This window comes from Heterodontus francisci, chromosome 19 (genome assembly GCF_036365525.1).
Source record: "Heterodontus francisci isolate sHetFra1 chromosome 19, sHetFra1.hap1, whole genome shotgun sequence".
Taxonomy (NCBI): domain Eukaryota; kingdom Metazoa; phylum Chordata; class Chondrichthyes; order Heterodontiformes; family Heterodontidae; genus Heterodontus; species Heterodontus francisci.
The window spans coordinates 92533687-92552279 of record NC_090389.1 but is presented as its reverse complement, the minus strand read 5'-3'; the positions used below and the strand labels follow the sequence as shown (position 1 = coordinate 92552279).

General features: G+C 50.8%; 1 protein-coding gene across 4 annotated transcripts in view; it reads left to right on the top strand.

The window, feature by feature from the left end:
• The window catches only part of LOC137380309 (hyaluronidase-2-like), a 79792-nt gene that overhangs the window by 40295 nt on the left and 20904 nt on the right, over positions 1–18593 (top strand). Inside the window, exon 1 of one of the 4 annotated variants that reach the window (XM_068052228.1) lies at positions 15331–15502. The exons of the other annotated variants lie outside the window; for them this stretch is intronic. The gene's annotated coding sequence lies outside the window, so the exon portion shown is untranslated. Of the gene's footprint in view, positions 1–15330; positions 15503–18593 lie in introns of those variants that run through there. 4 annotated transcript variants of the gene reach the window in all.

The window sequence follows — 18593 nt, the reverse complement described above, 5'->3', positions numbered from 1 at the left end:
ATGGGATTAGTTTGGGATTGATACAGGGCGATGAAGAGAGAGCAGGGCAATGGGATTAGTTTGGGATTGATACAGGGCTATGGAGAGAGAGCAGGGCAATGGGATTAGTTTAGGATTGATACAGGGCTATGGGGAGAGAGCAGGGCAATGGGATTAGTTTGGGATTGATACAGGGCTATGGAGAGAGAGCAGGGCAAAGGGATTAGTTTGGGATTGATACAGGGCTATGGAGAGAGAGCAGGGCAATGGGATTAGTTTTGGATTGATACAGGGCTATGGAGAGAGATCAGGGCAGTGGGATTAGTTTGGGATTGATACAGGGCTATGGGGAGAGAGCAGGGCAATGGGATTAGTTTGGGATTGATACAGGGCTATGGAGAGAGATCAGGGCAGTGGGATTAGTTTGGGATTGATACAGGGCTATGGAGAGAGAGTGGAGCAGTGGGATTAGTTTGGGATTGATACAGGGCTATGGAGAGAGAGTGGAGCAGTGGGATTAGTTTGGGATTGATACAGGGCTTTGGAGAGAGAGCAGGGCAGTGGGATTAGTTTAGGATTGATACAGGGCTATGGAGAGAGAGTGGGGAAGTGGGATTAGTTTGGGATTGATACAGGGCTATGGAGAGAGAGGAGGGCAGTGGGATTAGTTTAGGATTGATACAGGGCTATGGAGAGAGAGTGGGGAAGTGGGATTAGTTTGGGATTGATACAGGGCTATGGAGAGAGAGGAGGGCAGTGGGATTTGTTTAGGATTGATACAGGGCTATGGAGAGAGAGTGGGGCAATGGGATTAGTTTGGGATTGATACAGGGCTGTGGGGAGAGAGTGGGGCAGTGGGATTAGTTTGGGATTGATACAGGTCTATGGGGAGAGAGCAGGGCAATGGGATTAGTTTGGGATTGATACAGGGCTATGGAGAGAGAGTGGGGCAGTGGGATTAGTTTGGGATTGATACAGGGCTATGGAGAGAGAGTGGGGCAGTGGGATTAGTTTAGGATTGATACAGGGCTATGGAGAGAGAGCAGGGCAGTGGGATTAGTTTAGGATTGATACAGGGCTATGGAGAGAGAGTGGAGCAGTGGGATTAGTTTGGGATTGATACAGGGCTATGGAGAGAGAGCAGGGCAATGGGATTAGTTTGGGATTGATACAGGACTATGGAGAGAGCAGGGCAATGGGATTAGTTTGGGATTGATACAGGGCTATGGAGAGAGAGTGGAGCAGTGGGATTAGTTTGGGATTGATACAGGGCTATGGAGAGAGAGCAGGGCAATGGGATTAGATTGGGATTGATACAGGGCTATGGAGAGAGATCAGGGCAGTGGGATTAGTTCAGGATTGATACAGGGCGATGGAGAGAGAGCAGGGCAGTGGGATTAGTTTAGGATTGATACAGGGCTCTGGAGAGAGAGTGGAGCAGTGGGATTAGTTTGGGATTGATACAGGGCTATGGAGAGAGAGCAGGGCAATGGGATTAGTTTGGGATTGATACAGGGCTATGGAGAGAGAGCAGGGCAATGGGATTAGTTTGGGATTGATACAGGGCTATGGAGAGAGAGCAGGGCAATGGGATTAGTTCGGGATTGATACAGGGCTATGGAGAGAGAGTGGAGCATTGGGATTAGTTTGGGATTGATACAGGGCTATGGGGAGAGAGCAGGGCAATGGGATTAGTTTGGGATTGATACAGGGCTATGGAGAGAGAGTGGAGCAGTGGGATTAGTTTGGGATTGATACAGGGCTATGGAGAGAGAGCAGGGCAATGGGATTAGTTTGGGATTGATACAGGGCTGTGGAGAGAGAGCAGGGTAGTGGGATTAGTTTCGGATTGATACAGGGCTATGGGGAGAGAGCAGGGCAATGGGATTAGTTTGGGATTGATACAGGGCTATGGAGAGAGAGCGGGGAAGTGGGATTAGTTTGGGATTGTTACAGGGCTATGGAGAGAGAGCAGGGCAATGGGATTAGTTTGGGATTGATACAGGGCTATGGAGAGAGAGTGGAGCAGTGGGATTAGTTTGGGATTGATACAGGGCTATGGAGAGAGAGCAGGGCAATGGGATTAGTTTGGGATTGATACAGGGCTATGTAGAGAGAGCGGAGCAGTGGGATTAGTTTGGGATTGATACAGGGCTATGGAGAGAGAGCGGAGCAGTGGGATTAGTTTGGGATTGATAGAGGGCTATGGAGGGAGAGTGGGGCAGTAGGATTAGTTTCGGATTGATACAGGGCTATGGAGAGAGAGTGGGGCAGTGGGATTAGTTTAGGATTGATACAGGGCTATGGAGAGAGAGTGGGGCAGTGGGATTAGTTTAGGATTGATACAGGGCTATGGAGAGAGAGCGGAGCAGTGGGATTAGTTTGGGATTGATAGAGGGCTATGGAGGGAGAGTGGGGCAGTAGGATTAGTTTCGGATTGATACAGGGCTATGGAGAGAGAGTGGGGCAGTGGGATTAGTTTAGGATTGATACAGGGCTATGGAGAGAGAGTGGGGCAGTGGGATTAGTTTAGGATTGATACAGGGCTATGGAGAGAGAGCGGGGCAGTGGGATTAGTTTAGGATTGATACAGGGCTATGGAGGGAGAGTCGGGCAGTGGGATTAGTTTCGGATTGATACAGGGCTATGGAGAGAGAGTGGGGCACTGGGATTAGTTTGGGATTGATACAGGGCTATGGAGGGAGAGTGGGGCAGTGGGATTAGTTTAGGATTGATCCAGGGCTATGGAGAGAGAGTGGGGCAGTGGGATTAGTTTGGGATTGATACAGGGCTATGGAGTGAGAGCAGGGCGATGGGATTAGTTTGGGATTGATACAGGGCTATGGAGAGAGAGCAGGGCAATGGGATTAGTTTGGGATTGATGCAGGGCTATGGAGAGAGAGTGGGGCAGTGGGATTAGTTTGGGATTGATACAGGGCTATGGAGGGAGAGTGGGGCAGTGGGATTAGTTTAGGATTGATACAGGGCTATGGAGAGAGAGTGGGGCAGTGGGATTAGTTTGGGATTGATACAGGGCTATGGAGAGAGAGCAGGGCAATGGGATTAGTTTGGGATTGATACAGGGCTATGGAGAGAGAGCAGGGCAGTGGGATTAGTTTAGGATTGATACAGGGCTATGGAGAGAGAGTGGGGCAGTGGGATTAGTTTGGGATTGATACAGGGCTATGGAGAGAGAGTGGGGCAGTGGGATTAGTTTGGGATTGATACAGGGCTATGGAGAGAGAGTGGGGCAGTGGGATTAGTTTGGGATTGATACAGGGCTATGGAGAGAGAGCAGGGCAGTGGGATTAGTTTAGGATTGATACAGGGCTTTGGAGAGAGAGTGGGGCAGTGGGATTAGTTTGGGATTGATACAGGGCTATGGAGAGAGAGCAGGGCAGTGGGATTAGTTTGTGATTGCTTTGTTCTGGTCATCACAGAATTGTTATTGCACAGAAGGAGGCCATTCAGCCCATCATGTCTGCACCAACTCTTCGAAACAGCAATTCACTTCGTGCCGCTTCCCCCAACTTCTCCGCATAACCCTGCAAATTCTTTTTTTTCATATAACTGCCTAATTCCCTTTTGAATGCTTCAATTGAACCTGCCTTCACCACACTCTCAGGCAGCGCATTCCAGACCTTAACCACTCGCTGTGTGAAAATGTTTTTCCTCATGTCACCACTGCTTCTTTTGACCATTATTTTAAACCTGTGCCCTCTCGTTAAAGCCTGGCAACCAGCCCCGAACCCGACCAAACCTGACTACACGGGTTGGGTTCGAGTCTGCTCAGGTCGATATTCGATGTCCAGCATTCGGGCTCGGGTCGGGTCGGGTCGGGTCAGGTTCGGGTTCGGGTTGGCTGAGGTCGGGTTTTGTTTTGTTTTCTTTTCTTTTAAATCTACGTTTTGAAGCGATTTTATTTTTCTGTATTAATAACGTTTGATGTTTTCGGGTCGGGTCAGCCATGAGAATAAATTGAAGGACTCGGGCCTGGGTCGGTTTCGGGTTGGCTGCAGTCGGGTCGGGTTTTTAATTTTATGCCCAAGCCAGGCTTCACCTCTCGTTCTCGATCCTTTCACGAGTGGGAACAGTTTCTCTCTATCTACTCTGTCCAGACCTCTCATGATTTTGAATACCTCTATCAAATCACCTCTCAGCCTTCTCTTCGAGGAAAACAGTCCTAACTTCTCCAATCTATCTTCATAGAAACATAGAAAATAGGAGCAGGAGTAGGCCATTCGGCCCTTCGAGCCTGCTCTGCCATTCATTATGATCATGGCTGATCATCCAACTCAGTAACCTGTTCCCATTTTCCCCCCCTACCCTTTGATCCCTTTAGACCCAAGAGCTATATCTAAGTCCTTCTTGAAAACATATGTTTTGGCCTCAACTGCTTTCTGTGGTAGTGAATTCCACAGGTTCACCACTCTCTGGGTGAAGAAATTTCTCCTCATCTCAGTCCTGAAAGGTTTACCTTTAGACTATGACCCCTGGTTCTGGACTCCCCCACCATCAGGAACATCCTTCCTGCATCTAGCCTGTCAAGTCCTGTTAGAATTTTATAGGTTTCTATGAGATCCCCCCTCATTCTTCTGAACTCCAGCGAATATAATCCTAACCGACTCAATCTCTCCTCATATGTCAGTCCCGCCATCCCAGGAATCAGTCTGGTAAACCTTCGCTGCACTCCCTCTATAGCAATAACATCCTTCCTCAGATAAGGAGACCAAAACTGCATACAATATTCCAGATGTGGCCTCACCAAGGCCCTGTATAATTGCAGCAAGACATCCCTGCTCCTGTACTCGAATCCTCTCGCTATGAAGGCCAACATACCATTTGCCTTTTTTACCGCCTGTTGCACCTGCATGCTTACCTTCAGCGACTGGTGTACGAGAACACCCAGGTCTCGTTGCATATTCCTCTTTCTCAGTTTACCGCCGTTCAGATAATAATCTGCCTTCCTGTTTTTGCTACCAAAGTGGATAACCTCACATTTATCCACATTATACTGCATCTGCCATGCATTTGCCCACTCACTCAATTTGTCCAAATCACCCTGAAGCCTCTCTGCATCCTCCTCACAACTCACCCTCCCATCCAGTTTTGTGTCATCTGCAAATTTGTGATATTACATTTAGTTCCCTCATCTAAATCATTAATATATATTGTGAATAGCTGGGGTCCTAGCACCGATCCCTGCGGTACCCCACTAGTCACTGCCTGCCATTCGGAAAAAGACCCATTTATCCCTACTCTTTGTTTCCTGTCTGCCAACTAATTTTCTATCTATCACAATATACTATCCCCAATCCCATGCGCTTTAATTTTACACGTTAATCTCTTATGTGGAACTTTGTCGAAAGCCTTCTGAAAGTCCAAATAAACCACATCCACTGGCTCCCCCTCATCAACTCTACTAGTTACATCCTCGAAGAATTCTAGTAGATTTGTCAAGCATGATTTCCCTTTCGTAAATCCATGCTGACTCTGTCCAATTCTACCACTGTTCTCCAAGTGCTCTGCTATAAAATCTTTGATAATGGACTGCAGAATTTTCCCCACTACCGACGTCAGGCTGACTGGTCTATAATTCCCTGTTTTCTCTCTCCCTCTCTTTTTAAATAGTGGGGTTACATTAGCTACCCTCCGATCTGTAGGAACTGTTCCAGAGTCTATAGAATCTTGGAAGATGACCACCAATGCATCCACTATTTCTAGAGCCACTTCCATAAGTACTCTGGGATGCAGACCATCAGGCCCTGGGGATTTATCGGCCTTCAAAGCCATCAATTTCCCCAACACCATTTCTCTACTAATACTGATTTCCTTCAGTTCCTCTCTCTCACTAAACCCTGTGTTCCCCAACATTTCTGGTATGATATTTGTATCCTCCTTTGTGAAGACAGACCCAAAGTATGCATTTAGTTGGTCAGCCATTTCTTTGTTCCCCATAATAAATTCCCCTGTTTCTGACTGTAAGGGACCTACATTTGTCTTCACCAATCTTTTTCTCTTCACATACCTACAGAAACTTTTACAGTCAGTTTTTATGTTCCCCGCAAGCTTGCTCTCATACTCTATTTTCCCCTTCTTAATCAATCCCTTGGTCCTCCTTTGCTGAATTCTAAACTGCTCCCAATCCTCAGGTCTGTTGTTTTTTCTGGCGAATTTATATGCCTCTTCCTTGGATCTAATGCTATCTCTAATTTCCCTTGTAAGCCATGGTTTAGCTACCTTTCCCATTTTACTTTTGCGCCAGACAGGGATAAACAATTGTTGCAGTTCACCCATGAGCTCTTTGAATGTTTGCCATTGTCTATCCACCGTCATCCCTCTAAGTAATGTTTCCCAATCTGTCATAGCCAACTCGTGCCTCATACCTTCGTAGTTTCCTTTATTAAGATTCAGGACCCTAGTCTCAGAATCAACTACGTCACTCTCCAGCTTGATGAAGAATTCTATTATATTATGGTCACTCATCCCCAAGGGGTCTCGCACAACTAGACTGTCAATTATTCCTCTCTCATTACACAATACCCAGTCTAGATGGCCTGTTCTCTAGTTATTTCCTCAATGTATTGGTCCAGAAAACCATCCCGTATACACTCCAAGAATTCCTCCTCTACGGTATTGTGACTAATTTGATTTGCCCAATCTATATGCAGATTAAAGTCACCCATAATTACAGATGTTCCTTTATCGCATGCATCTCTAATTTCCTGTATAATGCCATTCCCAACATCACCACTACAGTTTGGGGGTCTATATACAACCCCCACTAACGTTTTTTGAACCTTAGTGTTTCTCAGCTCTACCCATACAGATTCCACATTGTCAGAGCTAATATCCTTCCTCACTATTGCGTTAATTTCCTCTTGAACCAGCAATGCAACTCCACCGCCTTTTACTTTTTGTCTGTCCTTCCTAAATACTGAATACCCCTGGATGTTCATTTCCCATCCCTGGTCACCTTGCAGCCATGTCTCCGGAATCCTGACTATATCATACCCGTTTACATCTATTTGCACAATTAATTCATCCAATTTATTGCGAATGCTCCGCATGTTAAGGGGCAAAGCCTTAAGGCTTGTCTTTTTAACATTACTTGTCCCCTTCCCACTATTTTTCACTGTGGCCCTGTTTGATTCTGGCCCTTGATTTCTCTGCCTATCACTTTTCTTATTCCCCTTACTGTCTTTTGTTCTTGTCTTTGATCCCCCCTCCTCTGACTCCTTGCAAAGGTCCCCATTCCCCCTGCCATTTTAGTTTAAACCCTCCCCAACCACTCTAGCAAATACTCCCCCTCGGACATCAGTTCTGGTCCTGCCCAGGTGGAGCCCGTCCAGTTTGTACTGGTCCTACCTCCCCCAGAACCGGTCCCAATGTCCCAGGAATCTAAAATCCTCCCCCTCACACCATCTCTTCAGCCATGTATTCATCCGATGTCTCTTGTTATTTCTATTCTGACTAACACGTGGCACTGGTAGTAATCCTGAGATCACTACCTTTTGAGGTCCTACTTTTCAACTCATTTCCTCGCTCCCTGTATTCTGCTTTTAGGACCTCATCCTTTTTTTTACCTACAGCGTTTGTACCAATGTGTACCACGACCACTGGCTGTTCACCCTCCCCCTTCAGAATGTCCTGTAACCGCTCTGAGACACCCTTGACCCTAGCACCAGGGAGGCAACATACCATCCTGGAGTCTTCATAACTGAAGTTCCTCATCCCAGGAATCATTCTTGTGAATCTGTTCTGCACTCTTTCCAACGCCTTCACATCCTTCCTAAAGTGCGGCACCCAATACTCCAGCTGAGGCCAAACTAGTGTCTTATCCAAGTTCAACATAACTTCCTTGCTCTTGTACTCTATGCCTCTATTAATAAAGCCCAGGATCTTCTTTCTTTCTTTCTTTCTTTGGGCCTCCTTATCTCGAGAGACAATGAATACACGCCTGGAGGTGGTCAGTGGTTTGTGAAGCAGCGCCTGGAGTGGCTATAAAGGCCAATTCTAGAGTGACAGGCTCTTCCACAGGTGCTGCAGAGAAATTTGTTTGTCGGGGCTGTTACACAGTTGGCTCTCCCCTTGCGCCTCTGTCTTTTTTCCTGCCAACTGCTAAGTCTCTTTGACTCGCCACACTTTAGCCCTGTCTTTATGGCTGCCTGCCAGCTCTGGCGAACGCTGGCAACTGACTCCCACGACTTGTGATCAATGTCACAGGATTTCATGTCGCGTTTGCAGACGTCTTTAAAGCGGAGACATGGACGGCCGGTGGGTCTGATGCCAGTGGCGAGCTCGCTGTACAATGTGTCTTTGGGGATCCTGCCATCTTCCATGCGGCTCACATGGCCAAGCCATCTCAAGCGCCGCTGACTCAGTCGTGTGTATAAGCTGGGGATGTTGGCCACCTCGAGGACTTCTGTGTTGGAGATATGGTCCTGCCACCTGATGCCAATTATTCTCCGAAGGCAGCGAAGATGGAATGAATTGAGACGTCGCTCTTGGCTGACATACGTTGTCCAGGCCTCGCTGCCGTAGAGCAAGGTACTGAGGACACAGGTTTGATACACTCGGACTTTTGTGTTCCGTGTCAGTGCGCCAGGATAAAGCCCAGGATATTGTATGCTTTATTAACCGCTCTCTCAACCTGTCCTGCCACCTTCAATAACTTATGCACAGATACATCCGGTCCCTCTGCTCCTGCACCCCCTTTAGAGTTGTTCACTTTATTTTAGAAACATAGAAAAGTCGGAGCAGGAGTAGGCCATTTGGTCCTTCGAGCCTGCTCCGCCATTCAATACGATCATGGCTGATCATCCAAACTCAGTAACCTGTTCCCGCTTTCTCCCCGTATCCCTTGATCCCATTAACCCTAAGAACTATATCTAACTCTTTCTTGAATATATTTAATGATTTGGCCTCAACTGCTTTCCATGGTAGAGAATTCCACAGGCTCACCCCTCTCTGGGTGAAGAAATCCCTCCTCATCTCAGTCCTAAATGGCTTACCCCTTATCCTTAGACTGTGACCCCCTGGTCCTGGACTCCCCCGCCATCGGGAACATCCTTCCTGCATCTAGTCTGTCCAGTCCTGTTAGAATTTTGTAGGTTTCTATGAGATCCCTTCGCATTCTTCTAAACTCTAGCGGATACAAGTCTAATCGACCCAATCTCTCTCCATACGTCAGTCCCACCATCCCAGGAATCAGTCTGGTGAACCTTCGCTGCACTCCCTCCATGGCAAGAACATCCTTCCTCAGATAAGGAGACCAAAACTGCACACAATATTCCAGATGTGGTCTCACCAAGGCCTTGTATAATTGCAGCAAGACATCCTTGCTCCTGTACTCGAATCCTCTCGCTATGAAGGCCAACCTACCACTTGCCTTCTTAACTGCCTGCTACACCTGCATGCTTACTCGCAGCGACTGGTGCACAAGGACACCCAGGTCTCGCTGCACCTCCCCCTTTCCAATCTATCGCCATTCAGATAATAATCTGCCTTTCTGTTTTTGCCACCAAAGTGGATAACCTCACATTTATCCACATTATACTGCATCTGCCATGTATTTGCCCACTCACTCAACCTGTCTAAATCACACTGGAGCTTCTCTGCATCCTCCTCACAGCTCACACTCCCACCCAGCTTTATGTCATCTGCAAACTTGGAAATATTACATTTAATTCCCTCTATTTCATGAATATATATAGTGAATAGCTGGGGTCCCAGCACTGATCCCTGCAGTACCCCACTACTCACTCACTGCGGTAGTATTAGCTGTTTTAGCGGGTTTAAAAGTGGATAAATCCCCAGGCCTAGATGAGATGTATCCCAGGCTGTTATGTGAGGCAAGGGAGGAGATAGCAGGGGCTCAGACACAAATTTGCAGATCCTCTCTGGCCACAGGAGAGGTACCAGAGGACTGGAGAACAGTGAATGTGATACCATTATTCAAGAAGGGTAACAGGGATAAACCAGGTAATTACAGGCCAGTGATTCTAACATCAGTGGTTGGGAAAATATTGGAAAAAGCTCCGAGGGACAGGATTAATCTCCACTTGGAGAGGCAGGGATTAATCAGGGATAGTCAGCACGGCTTTGTCAGGGGGAGATCATGTCTAACTAACTTGATTGAATTTTTTGAGGCGGTGACTAGATGTGTCGATGAGGGTAAAGCAGTTGATGTAGTCTACATGGACTTCAGTAAGGCTTTTGATAAGGTCCCGCATTGGAGATTGGTTAAGAAGGTAAGAGCCCATGGGATCCAGGGCAATTTGGCAAATTAGATCCAAAATTGGCTTAATGGCAGGAGGCAGAGGGCGATGGTCAAGGGTTGTTTTTGCGAGTGGAAGCCTGTGACCAGTGGTGTACCACAGGGATCAGAGCTGGGACCCTTGCTGTTTGAAGTGTATATTAATGATTTAGATGTGAATATAGGAGGTATGATCAGTAAGATCACAGATGACATGAAAATTGGTGTCGTAAATACAAAAGTCCGAGTGTATCAGGCCTGTGCCCTCAGTACCTTGCTCTACGGCAGCGAGGCCTGGACAACGTATGCCAGCCAAGAGCGACATCTCAATTCATTCCATCTTCGCTGCCTTCGGAGAATACTTGGCATCAGGTGGCAGGACTATATCTCCAACACAGAAGTCCTTGAAGCGGCCAACATCCCCAGCTTATACACACTACTGAGTCAGCGGCGCTTGAGATGGCTTGGCCATGTGAGCCGCATGGAAGATGGCAGGATCCCCAAAGACACATTGTACAGCGAGCTCGCCACTGGTATCAGACCCACCGGCCGTCCATGTCTCCGCTTTAAAGACGTCTGCAAACGCGACATGAAATCCTGTGACATTGATCACAAGTCGTGGGAGTCAGTTGCCAGCATTCGCCAGAGCTGGCGGGCAGCCATAAAGACAGGGCTAAAGTGTGGCGAGTCAAAGAGACTTAGTAGTTGGCAGGAAAAAAGACAGAGGCGCAAGGGGAGAGCCAACTGTGCAACAGCCCCGACAAACAAATTTCTCTGCAGCACCTGTGGAAGAGCCTGTCACTCCAGAATTGGCCTTTATAGCCACTCCAGGCGCTGCTTCACAAACCATTGACCACCTCCAGGCGCGTATCCATTGTCTCTCGAGATAAGGAGGCCCAAAAGAAAGAAAAGAAAGATCAGTAAGATCACAGATGACATGAAAATTGGTGTCGTAAATAGTGAGGAGGAAAGCCTTAGATTACAGGATGATATAGATGGGCTGGTAAGATGGGCGGAGCAGTGGCAAATGGAATTTAAGCCTGAGAAGTGTGAGGTGATGCATTTTGAGAGGACTAACAAGGCAAGGGAATATACAATGGATGGTAGGATCCTCGGAAGTACAGAGGGTCAGAGGGACCTTGGTGTACTTGTCCATAGATCACTGAAGGCAGCAGCACAGGTAGATAAGGTGGTTAGGAAGGCATATGGGATACTTGCCTTTATTAGCCAAGGCATAGAATATAAGAGTAGGGAGGTTCTGATGAAGCTGTATAAAACACTAGTTAGGCCACAGCTGGAGTACTGTGTACAGTTCTGGGCACCACACTATGGGAAGGATGTGATTGCACTGGAGAGGGTGCAGAGGAGATTCACCAGGATGTTGCCTGGGCTGGAGCATTTCAGCTATGAAGAGAGACTGAAAAGGCTAGGGTTGTTTTACTTAGAGCAGAGAAGGCTGAGGGGGGACCCGATTGAGGTATACAAAATTATGAGGGGCATTGAGATTAGATAGGAGGAAACTTTTTCCCTTAGCAGAGGGGTCAATAACCAGGGGGCATAGATTTAGGGTAAGAGGCAGGAGGTTTAGAGGGGATTTAAGGAAACACTTTTTCACCCAGAGGATGTTTGGAATCTGGAACACACTGCCTGAAGGGGTGGTAGAGGCAGGAACCCTCACAACATTTAAGAAGTATTTAGATGAGCACTTGAAATGCCATGGCATACAAGGCTATGGGCCAAGTGCTGGAATATGGGATGAGAATAGTTAGGTGCTTAATGGCTGGCACAGACACGATGGGCCGAAGGGCCTGTTTCTGTGCTGTATAATTCTGACTCTAAATTACTTTGGGATGTCCTGAGGATGGGAAAATGCAAGTTCTTAAATCCTGAATATTTTTGGCCACATCAACAGGTTCAGAGAATTTCTTACTGATTTCCTCACCCTTCGCTCTGTTCTGCTGCACGTTTTGCTGTTTTTCTGGGGTGCAGTTTCGAATTTCACCTCTTCACCCAATGGCCAACTCTTCAACACTTACAATGCAGGCCATCTCTCACCCATTGCTGCATTTGCTCATGACCCAAATCCCCCCAGACCCCCTCCCAGCCTAACTTCCTTCTCTAAATGGAAAAGTCCTGGGGAAAATTGATGTACAGAGAGATTTGGGTGTTCAGGTCCATTGTTCCCTGAAGGTGGCAACGCAGGTCAATAGAGTGGTCAAGAAGGCATACGGCATGCTTTCCTTCATCGGACGGGGCATTGAGTACAAGAGTTGGCAGGTCATGTTACAGTTGTATAAGACTTTGGTTCGGCCACATTTGGAATACTGCGTGCAGTTCTGGTCGCCACATTACCAAAAGGATGTGGATGCTTTGGAGAGGGTGCAGAGGAGGTTCACCAGGATGTTGCCTGGTATGGAGGGCGCTAGCTATGAAGAGAGGTTGAGTAGATTAGGATTATTTTCATTAGAAAGACGGAGGTTGAGGGGGGACCTGATTGAGGTGTACAAAATCATGAGAGGTATAGACAGGGTGGATAGCAAGAAGCTTTTTCCCAGAGTGGGGGTTTCAATTACTAGAGGACACGAGTTCAAAGTGAGAGGGGAAAGGTTTAGGGGGGATATGCATGGAAAGTTCTTTACGCAGAGGATGGTGGGTGCCTGGAATGCGTTGCCAGCAGAGGTGGTAGACGCGGGCACGATGGAGTCTTTTAAGATGTATCTAGACAGATACATGAATGGGCAGGAAGAAAAGAGATACAGACCCTTAGAAAATAGGCGACAGGTTTAGATAGAGGATTTGGAGCGGCGTAGGCTTGGAGGGCTGAAGGGCCTGTTCCTGTGCTGTAATTTTCTTTGTTCTATCCCCAATTCAATTACAGCTATAACTCAGCGAGACTGCGTGACACATCAAGCCTCTGTTTTGGGGTTCAGAGGAACCGAGTCCGGGTTTGGGGGGATCGGGGGGACTGAGCCCGGGGTTGGGGGTTTGAGCCCGGGGTTGGGGGGGGTGGGGTTGGGGGTTTGAGTCCGGGGTTGGGGGGGGTGGGGTTGGGGGTTTGAGCCCGGGGTTGGGGGGGGTGGGGTTGGGGGTTTGAGTCCGGGGTTGGAGGGTGGGGTTGGGGGTTTGAGCCCGGGGTTGGGGGGGGGTGGGGTTGGGGGTTTGAGTCCGGGGTTGGGGGGGGTGGGGTTGGGGGTTTGAGCCCGGGGTTGGGGGGGGTGGGGTTGGGGGTTTGAGTCCGGGGTTGGGGGGGGTGGGGTTGGGGGTTTGAGTCCGGGGTTGGGGGGGGTGGGGTTGGGGGTTTGAGCCCGGGGTTGGAGGGGGGTTGGGGGGTGGGGTTGGGGGTTTGAGCCCGGGGTTGGGGGGGGTGGGGTTGGGGGTTTGAGCCCGGGGTTGGGGGGGGTGGGGTTGGGGGTTTGAGCCCGGGGTTGGGGGGGGTGGGGTTGGGGGTTTGAGTCCGGGGTTGGGGGGGGTGGGGTTGGGGGTTTGAGTCCGGGGTTGGGGGTTTGAGCCCGGGGTTGGGGGTTTGAGCCCGGGGTTGGGGGGGGTGGGGTTGGGGGTTTGAGCCCGGGGTTGGGGGGGGTGGGGTTGGGGGTTTGAGCCCGGGGTTGGGGGGGGGTGGGGTTGGGGGTTTGAGCCCGGGGTTGGGGGTTTGAGCCCGGGGTTGGGGGGGGGTGGGGTTGGGGGTTTGAGCCCGGGGTTGGGGGTTTGAGCCCGGGGTTGGGGGGGGTGGAGTTGGGGGTTTGAGCCCGGGGTTGGGGGTTTGAGCCCGGGGTTGGGGGGGGGTGGGGTTGGGGGTTTGAGCCCGGGGTTGGGGGGGGTGGGGTTGGGGGTTTGAGCCCGGGGTTGGGGGTTTGAGCCCGGGGTTGGGGGGGGTGGGGTTGGGGGTTTGAGCCCGGGGTTGGGGGGGGTGGGGTTGGGGGTTTGAGCCCGGGGTTGGGGGGGGTGGGGTTGGGGGTTTGAGCCCGGGGTTGGGGGGGGGTGGGGTTGGGGGTTTGAGCCCGGGGTTGGGGGGGGTGGGGTTGGGGGTTTGAGCCCGGGGTTGGGGGTTTGAGCCCGGGGTTGGGGGGGGTGGGGTTGGGGGTTTGAGCCCGGGGTTGGGGGGGGTGGGGTTGGGGGTTTGAGCCCGGGGTTGGGGGGGGTGGGGTTGGGGGTTTGAGCCCGGGGTTGGGGGTTTGAGCCCGGGGTTGGGTGGGGTTGGGGGTTTGAGCCCGGGGTTGGGGGTTTGAGCCCGGGGTTGGGGGGGGTGGAGTTGGGGTTTGAGCCCGGGGTTGGGGGTTTGAGCCCGGGGTTGGGGGGGGTGGGGTTGGGGGTTTGAGCCCGGGGTTGGGGGGGGTGGGGTTGGGGGTTTGAGCCCGGGGTTGGGGGTTTGAGCCCGGGGTTGGGGGGGGTGGGGTTGGGGGTTTGAGCCCGGGGTTGGGGGGGGTGGGGTTGGGGGTTTGAGCCCGGGGTTGGGGGGGGTGGGGTTGGGGGTTTGAGCCCGGGGTTGGGGGGGGGTGGGGTTGGGGGTTTGAGCCCGGGGTTGGGGGGGGTGGGGTTGGGGGTTTGAGCCCGGGGTTGGGGGTTTGAGCCCGGGGTTGGGGGGGGGTGGGGTTGGGGGTTTGAGCCCGGGGTTGGGGGGGGTGGGGTTGGGGGTTTGAGCCCGGGGTTGGGGGGGGTGGGGTTGGGGGTTTGAGCCCGGGGTTGGGGGTTTGAGCCCGGGGTTGGGGGGGGGTGGGGTTGGGGGTTTGAGCCCGGGGTTGGAGGGGGGTTGGGGGGTGGGGTTGGGGGTTTGAGCCCGGGGTTGGGGGGGGGTGGGGTTGGGGGTTTGAGCCCGGGGTTGGGGGGGGTGGGGTTGGGGGTTTGAGCCCGGGGTTTGAGCCCGGGGTTGGGGGTTTGAGCCCGGGGTTGGGGGGCTCCTGTACATTCTAACTGTGGGTCCTCCCACCCCGGTGCCGGGAGAGATGCTGCTGCCGGAATGAATGGTGAGCGTGTCCCGGGGAGAGCCCGGTCTCTGTCTCTCTGGAGGTGGGATCAGTTACTGTGATGCGGACAGACTTCAGGAACAAGCCGCTGGTTCACGGAAGTTGAGTTAAATCGATCTCCGGCTGAGCTGCAGCGGCCTCGTGTTCCGGTTACACCGACAGCGGGGAAATAGCGGGGAAACGGCGGGGTAACAGCGGCGGAATAGCGGGGGAACGGCGGCGGAACGGGCCGAGCTGCCGGCGAGACTCCGCTGGAGGGGAAGAAGGAGAAAGAATCAGAAAGAGGAGGAAAACCCGGTAGAAAGTGAGTGAGAATAAAGAGAGAATCCGGCAGAACTCAGCCATAAATATCAGATAATCAGGAATAAATCCAATGGGAATTGAGGAAAACTTTCTCCAGACACCGGGAGAATGTGACTGCGGTGAAATATATGGAAGAGGGAGAAAGGAGTGAGTTTACACTGATAGTGAGTGGTGAGATAGGGAGAGACCGGCATGGACCGGCCGAATGGCCTCTTTCTGTAAAGCAAAGAAACAGAGACAAGAATTCAGAGACTGATAAAGCACAGAAAGAGTCCATTCGGCCCATCACACACATGCTGACTCTTTGCATGAGTTATCCAATTGATCCCACTCCCCCTGCCCTTTCCCCATCGTCCCGGGAATTTTTCCCCTTCCAGGATTTATCCAATTTCCTTGTGAAAGTTATTATTGAATCTGCTTCCACCACCTTTCCCGGCAGGACATTCCCGATCACAACAACTCACTGGATTATGTTTTGCGTCGGGTTCTTTTGTCAATTGTCTTAAATCTGTGTTCTCTGTTTACTGACTCTTCGGAAAATCATAGAAATGTCTAAACTCTTCATAATTCTGAACATCTCGATTAAATCTCCCCTTAACCTTCTCTGCTCTAAAGAGAACAATCCCAGCTTCTCCAGTCTCTTCTCGTTAACTGAAGTCCCTCAGCCCCAGTATCATTCCCGTAAATCTCCTCGACACCCTGTCCAAGGACTGGACATCCTTCTGAAAGTGCGGGGCCCAGAACTGGACACAATCCTCCAGCTGGGCTTTAACCAGTGATTAATAAATGTTCATAGTTCATTGGTGGGAGGGGTAGGTTTGAAGCAGTGTCTTAAAGGAGGAAAGATAATTGGACAGGTTTAGGGCAGGAATTCCAGATTTAGTGTCCAAACAGCTGAAGGCACAGCTGCCAATGGTCAGTGATTAGAATTGGGAAGGCTCGAGGCCAGAATTGCAGGAATACAAAGAACCCAGAGGGTTGTAGAACTGGGGGAGATTTCTTTGATTTTAGGGGGTCTGGTGTTGTTATAGATCAGACTAGTAATGGACATTCAGGGAGTACATTAATAAGGATCAATGATATGATCAGTGCCTGCTTGAACAGACGAATTCAATCATTTCCACTGATTTCTCCTCCCCAGCCCCATCCTACACCCCCTATCCCACTCCCCCCCCACCACATCCCACTCCCCCCCACATCCCACTCCCCCACCCCATCCCACTCTCCCACCCCATCCCACACTCCCCCCCACATCCCACTCCCCCCCCACATCCCACTACCCCCCCACATCCCACTCCCCCCCCCACATCCCACTCCCCCCCACATCCCACTCTCCCACCCCATCCCACACTCCCCCCCACATCCCACTCCCCCCCCACATCCCACTACCCCCCCACATCCCACTCCCCCCCCACATCCCACTCCCCCCCACATCCCACTCCCCCACCCCATCCCACTCTCCCACCCCATCCCACACTCCCCCCCACATCCCACTCCCCCCCACATCCCATTACCCCCCCATCCCACTCCCCCCCACATTCCACTCCCCCCCACATCCCATTACCCCCCCATCCCACTCCCCCCCACATCCCACTCCCCCCCCCCACATCCCACTCCCCCCCCCCCACATCCCACTCCCCCCCCCTGCACATCCCACTTCCCCCCCCAACCCCACATCCCACTCCCCCCACTCCATACACCATCCCCCACACCCACTCCCCCATCCCATCCCCCCACCACATACCCCCCATTCCCACTGCCCCAACCCAACACCTCTGCATTGGTCAAGTTCAGCTCACAAAGTGCTGATGGAACCTGGAATCTTCCTGCTAACTTGTGATGTTCGAATGACTTTGAAATTTAGAAACCACATCAAAGAACATCAGGAACTTTTCATGGCCATAATGTGACCATGTGTTTGTATATAAATGTCTCCTCGTACTGAACAAACACTCACACACCAAGTCACTGAACAAGGAATGGAGCAGACAAGACTTTTAAAATGAATAGATTATAGTGACTGAGTGCTCTGGAGGGTCGGAGGGAGTGGAGGCAGGCGGAGGGAGGGGAACCTGGTGGAGGTGGAGGCAAACAGCCCAGGACCTGGAAACTGTTGAATTCCTTTTGTCCCTCAGTCAAGCCTTCACCATTTAGTTTACCAGCCTTTAAAAGTGACCTTGATGTCCTTTGTTTGCTGTGGGGAATGAAACTGTTTTTCTTTTCAGTATCTAACAGGGCTGTTGTTTCGAGGGATCAGAGTAAAGGTTATTGCAGTTTCACCTTGGTGAGAGTAATTGTGTGAGCAGTCAGCTGCCAGTAAATCTTTCACAATTAATTCCTCTACTTGGCAAATATTTTCCAACAAGTCATGTTTGTGTTGATCTCCTGTGAGCTCAGCGCAATAACTGCAGGAATTCTACCGCTGTCATGTCTGAACCAGCCTGCCTGCTTCTGTTATCTCCCAGACTTTACATTTTGACCCTGGAGGATAAAGGAGGGAGGGAGAGAGAGAGGAGACTGGGCTGGGAGGATCTGTCTCTGAACATTAAAGCAGTCTTGCTGTTCAGCTGCACGCTGCTATGTTGAACAGACTTGTCCGTATTTAGCGATTAAAGGAGGAAAACAGCAACAGGCTGAGTGAACTAAAATTTCAAACCACAGATAAGGGCGGCGCAGTGGTTAGCACCGCAGCCTCAGCTCCAGCGACCCAGGTTCAATTCTGGGTACTGCCTGTGTGGAGTTTGCAAGTTCTCCCTGTGTCTGCATGGGTTTCCTCCGGGTGCTCCGGTTTCCTCCCACAGCCAAAGACTTGCAGGTTGATAGGTAAATTGGCCATTAGAAATTGCCCCTAGTATAGGTAGGTGGTAGGGAAATATAGGGACAGGTGGGGATGTGGTAGGAATATGGGATTAGTGTAGGATTAGTATAAATGGGTGGTTGATGGTCGGCACAGACTCGGTGGGCCGAAGGGCCTGTTTCAGTGCTGTATCTCTAAACTAAACTAAGATATCAGATATTTCACAGTTCAGCCCTGTACCTGATGACGGGTGCTTGGTCATTCATCAACCCCAGCTGAGGGATGGTGGGGGATT